We start from the raw sequence: 6402 nt of genomic DNA on the forward strand, positions 1-6402 counted from the left end.
AATGGCCAGAAGGTGAAGATACATGTGAGTATTCTCTCTTCATTAGGTCACATGGATGAAAGGTAATAGAAAGGTAGCACATACATTTTCAAGAAGTTAGAGCTGATAGTCAGAACACAAAGATGGTTGATTGTTCCACAGACGTGGAAGGCAGGGGCTCAAGACCTGTAAAATCCCCCACTGAGCAGATAACTGAGACAGTACTTCCCAGTGATGCACTCTGCTGGCAGACAGTGTGAAATTTTCCTGGAGAAGGCTCAGGCCATCAGTCCCTGGTCCATTTTCCGGCCCCACAGAGATGCTGATCAGAACACCCTCCACAGGGAGAGCATTGCGCAAGTGATTCCCTTTTTAGAAATTCTTCTAAGCCAGTCAGAAGATGACAAGCTTGCAGATGGAAGGGGATCAGAACCTGGGCAATGTCTTAGAGTGGCCGACCTATCGCTGTGTGTGGTTCAGAGTGTTTTCACTAAGACAAAACAGAGGGAGAAAGAAAAACTCTACACCCATACAAACTTTGAGGGAATACTGGAGCTTAATGTAACAGAGACCAGTTGTGCTAGGAAATTTTATTACATTCTCTGAAGGAGTGGCAGGGTTCTGTGTTTGGGCTGGTTTCCGAAGTGCAGTAATTGTCAAGCTCACCAAAAGTGTGACAGAATCACGGAACTACCCTTGGTAGAAAGCCGGAATTACTCCTAACCCCTACCCTCATCCTCCGCCTGGACCAGAGAGAGAAACAACTACTTGAGTTTTCAGAAACTACCAAACCTTGGCTCTAGCTCCGCATCCTTGGCCAGAGCATGGAAGGTTGGGGTGAGGGACACGGTGAACAAGAACTACATCCTCACGCTGTTCACACTTCCTCTTTCCCCCTTTTGCTCTTGTGTTGGGGTCAGAGGTTACCAGGCAGGGGTCACTAAGGTTGTCAGTGGGAGGATGCGACCCCTGGTGGGTTCCTCCTAGCCAGCTCAGTATTGGGGGCTCCCAATTCCCCTTTCTCCTGCAAGGAAAGACACCACAGCTGTGTCACCCTCCTTCAGAGACTGCAGATTGGAGGTCTGTTTTTCCACAAAACCTAGTTCTAAGCCATTTCTAGCAAGTGAGAGTGACTGGAAGCCTAGTGGTGACAGCTGCCCAGGGGGCAGGCTTAAATAGCAACCCCTCCTAGTAGTGAACGAATTTCAAATTTCACACAAGAAGGGCAAAACCATGGGCTATTTTCTCGCATGAATGTTTGCCTATTTTTGGGCCCTAAATCAAATTGAGAAAAGTATGACTAAAACACTCAAACTGAAAATATAGTTAGAGATATACACTTTGTGAGACTAACTCGGGAATCTACTGCCCTGCTTCTGCAAGGATAGGGCTCTATAAGGCATGACTTGAAATGAAATCCAAGCACCTTTTATCTATCTGTTTAACTCTGGTGCAGGGGAACAGAGCAACATTTAAGGTATAAACTAAATTAGTCTGTTCCTGAAGAGAACATTTGCTACTCACATTTATGGTGGAAGCAGCAATCTCACAACACAACAAAGCTCTCCTTGTGAGTGGAGCAGGCAAGTCCTGGGTAGGTCTAGACTACAAGGCTCACAGGCTCTATGCCCTAAGCTACTGATGCCCCTTTGTGCCAGAGGCTGGGTTTTGCAGCAAACTCAGTTCAGGCCTGGGAACCCTGAGCCCACCAAGAATCCTAAATAGTCAACTAAAACCCCTGAAATAGCCAGGCCTGTTTCTTTAATCATTAGTATTATTTGTATACCTTTAGGGGGTACAAGTCCAGTTTTGTTACATGGATATATTACCCAATGGTGAAGTCTAGACTTCCCAGAGCAACAACAGGGTGGTAAATAATCTCCCTTGTGCAATCAACAACTATAACCCTGGCAGGTAGGGTGCCTACTATTCATACCGACTACAGAGAGCATGGACTCCTCTAACCTGATAAAGTATATGAAGCCAGTTACCAATTTATTACTTCTCAGCTCCAAATTCACCCTTCAATATATATATTCTTTGATAATAGAGGGATTCTTTAAGCATCTCTCCTTTAAAGTAACATCAAAGAGCACGATGTTACACTTACTTTATAGAGGGCTCTGGAGGGACAGACATTGAAAAAGGAAGCAGTATTTCTATGAATTCTGGTTCTCAGAGTTGTGGAAGTGAGGACATTCAGGATGCTTTGTCCCAGGCCTGGGCTCAAAACAACTGTCCCTCAGCAATCCTGCAGTCCTGGTGTGCCCTGATGATCAGCGTCTTGTGGCCCTCTTGATAGGGACATGCTGTTCTCCAAGTCACCTGCCCATTGCTTCTCTCTGCTCACTTGCTCCACAGTCCCACACACACATACACACACACACTCACACGCACACACATGACCAGGTTCATGTAGTCCTGTCAATACTGCAGCCCTCTCAACACTGAGACCCCACCCGAATCCTGTGCAAGGGGCATTGTTTACCCCATGACTCCAACTGAGCCAGGCCCCCCAACCCCTACTTCACACCCAGTTACTAGCCACCAGCTATTGCTTGTCTACACTGCCATGCTCCAAAGAGTGCCTTCTTGCTTCCTCTGCGACCGTAGACCAGTTCTAGCTCTGCAGACCAGCTCAGTTACTGGCAAACCAGTGGAACTTCTCTGCCATCCAGTGGGTTCTTCTCCAATTAGGTATGAAATCCAGCCTAATTGATGAATCTAATGAAAACTTAGAAGCTTTAATTCTAAGTTTGTCTTTCCTTGGGTACTCTCCCCCAGTCCCAGAAAACTCCATATAGAGTTGTCTTGTAATTATATAAGATATTTTATCATAGTTTAATGATTCTTTATATTAAACGTTCTCCTTCTAGATCACTGTGTGCTTTCTGTCTTCTGATTGAATCCATATTGCTACAGAACACATGTCTACAGCAAGCATCATTCTTAACGGAGAATCACTGAAAGCTTTCTCTTTAACAGCTGCATCAAGTAAGGATGTCCACTATCACCACTTCTATTCAATAGTTTACTGGGGGTGGTGATGGGGTCCCAGACAGAGCAATAGAGCAAGAAAAAGAAGTAAGATATTTGGAAAGGAAGAAGAAAGACTGGCACTATTTACAGATGATATGACAGTGTATATAAAATTGTACAATGTATTACAGAAAAATTATTAGAATCAACAGAAGAGTTTATACACTTGTAGGATAAAATCTTAATGAACAAAAGCCAATTGTATCCTATTTACCAGCTACAAATTTAGACAGTAAAAATTCCAAACATAGGATTTGCACAATATGAAGTGACTAAGATAAAAAAGTTGCCTTATCGGAAAAATATAAATTATTACTTGAGCACATTAAAGGAGATCTTATTAAAAGGAGAGACAGACCAAAACCATGAACCAAACATTCGATATTGAGAAGTCAAATCTAAAATATCAGCACAATCTGAATTAGAACCCTAAACTAGCTGTTGGTTGAAGTTTTTATGATGAGTTTGTAATTTAAATGGAATTGAAATGGACCAAAAGTAGCCAAGACACTTTTGAAGAACAAGGTAGAATTTACTGACTTATCCAAATATCAGAATTGACTATGGATCTGTAGTAATTGAGACAGTGTGGTATTTCAAACAGACAAATAGGGCCAAGCACTTAATAGCGAGTATAGGAACTAGCCCACGTATGCGTAGATACTTGATTTATGGCACTGTAAACCAGTTGGCAAAAGGCAGACTTTTCAATAAGTGGTTCACTGAGAAAACTGGATATTCAAATGAATGAATAAATAAATAAATGCAACCCCACTCAACACAATACAAAAACATCAATTGCAGGTGGATTAAGACCTCACTGTGAAGGGCAATAGCATACACATTTTAGAAGAAAATATAGAGAATGCTTTCCTGGCCCAGGGTTTCTTAAAACAGAAAAGATTTCTTAAAACAGATTTCTTAAAACAAAAACGCACTAACCATCAGGAAAAGAATGATGAATTTGACTATATTATAATTAAGATCATCTGTTCACAAAACATAGCACAAAGCAATGGGAAATACAAACAGAACAAGGGAATATTTTGGGCACAGGAATGGACTAATATTTAAAATATTTAACAGGCTTATTAAGTCAGTAAGTACTAGATGAACAATAGAATAGAAACATGGGTTAAAAGAGGTAAATTTGAACAGGCCTTCTTCGGAGTAGAAACTCCAAAAGGCGTTTTGTGCTAAAGCTTTTCGTTTTGTGCTAAACACGAAAATGTGCTAAAGCTTAATAGTTATTTGGATATTGCCCACCAGTAGATTGGCAAAATTTAAATTCTGGCAATACTTGGTGTAGGTGAAGATGTGGAGCAGTAGGGACTCTCCATGCTGCTGGTGGGATTGACAGCTGGCCCATTCACTACAGAGAACAATTTGGCATCATCTAGTAAAGCTCAGGATATCCATACCCTATGGCCCTGTGATTCTATTCTTGGATATATACCCTAGAGAGATTTTTACACATGTGTCCCATGAGAAATGTGCAAGAATGTTCATAATAATCACTGAAAAGTAGAAGCAATCCTAATGTCCATCTGCTGTAGAATGGAGTGGTATAATCATACCATAATCACTTTGCTATAAGCATATGCTGGAACAACAGTCAACGATGGAGACAAAGGATCTACTTACTTATAGCTATTATGAACAACATGGAAGAGTCTCTTAAGTATAATATAGAGTGAAAGAAACAAGTTATAAAAGGAAACATGCCATATTATTCCATTTATACAACTTCGTATCAACTCTATTGTTTAGGGATGCATACAAAAGTGATAAAGCTATAAAGGAAAGCAGTGAAATGATTATTACAAAGTCAGGGCAATGACTATATCCATATAGGAGAGTGTGGGTTGTGATTGGGAGGAGTACAGCAGCTGTATTCTGGAAGGCTGGCAGTGGTCTATTGCTTGACCTTGGTCCTGGTTACATAGGTGTCTACTTTTGTAAAATCTAAACCATATAGATATATTTTATGCACTCTTCTATACCTCAGATTTGAAAAATGCTTCCTCCAGAAAAAGTAATAGAAAGAAAAGTATGTGGAGTAGAAATGTTGATGAGGTTCAAATACTTATGGATGAAAAACTTGATTTTCAAGAGACCAAGTGTTCACTGTCATTAAAAGAGGGCGAGAGAGCTGGGAGTATTTAAACAACAGGTTACACCCATCCCCCTGCCGCCACCACCAATCTAGTCATTACTCTAAGCTTTCTCATCTCCGATATTTCACCCTATATTTGTGTCAATTCCCAACTCAGTCGTGACAGACAAATTGGAGGATTGTCATCATCATTAATAAGATCATTAGGCACCACAGGCCCAGCAAGACTGGGCCACCACACTTAAATACGAGTAGGTACACCAGGTTGATTGGACAAGATTGTCTGTGCCTTTTACTTGACAGAATCCATTGCAGTGACTGAGGGTTTAACCTAAACACATTTAACTCAGACTCCTGCCCAGAGACCTCCATGTGCTGGAGAAGGCAGAGCAAACTGAGGAATGAATGCCCTCATTGTACTGTGAGAGTGGACAGGAAATTTATCATGGTACAACCGATGCTGGAAGGGCAAAGAGTTGGTTTAGGTTGTACACTGTATAGGGAGAAGCCAGGAGAAGGTTGGGTTTTTTTCCAGATTTCAATATAAATTGTTTCATCCTCCAGACTTTGCATTTCTAGGTTGAACACTGCTAATCTGTTTTGGCCGCATCTCTCACTCATTCTAATCTCTGTATCAGCAAGACAAAAATTGAACTATGCGGTAAATTGTACCGAAGACTTTGCTCAAGACAATTGTGAGTATGGAAGTTGTCCCGCGGGGAGGTGGGAGGGGGAAGGACACTTTCAGAAGAAATGCCAGCACTATGGTGGTTTACTGCTGACACAGAGACAGTTTATTCTCTCAGGAATTGTCTTTCATCCATCAGTCCAGCCAGTCAGCCAGCCAGCAAACAAATTTTAACACACAAAAAGTACGAAGCAACATGTCTAACACTGGGAGGGGCTGGGGGTGTTTATTTGGGTATATACAATGAGTCACGGATTAAAATTGCTTATAGCGGATAGAAGCCTCGGTGTTCCACAGCATTACTGAACAAGCTGTCGTCATTTCCCCATCACCTCAGAAGACCTCCTTAATTACTTACGTATATTAACCGTAGAACGTATTTATGCATACCAGGCTCTACCTCTGGGCTTTCTATTCTGTTCCAGAGACCCAGTACCAGAATATTTAAATCACTGTGGCGTTAAATACGTTTTAATATCTGATAGGGCCAGTTTCTGCGCATTGCACATTTTTTTTTCCCCTTTCAGGAACGTGTTCAGGCCCGCGGCAGGGGGCGGGGTCGCGCCTCCTCCTCGGCTCC

This window comes from Macaca fascicularis, chromosome X (assembly GCF_037993035.2).
Source record: "Macaca fascicularis isolate 582-1 chromosome X, T2T-MFA8v1.1".
NCBI classification, from domain to species: domain Eukaryota; kingdom Metazoa; phylum Chordata; class Mammalia; order Primates; family Cercopithecidae; genus Macaca; species Macaca fascicularis.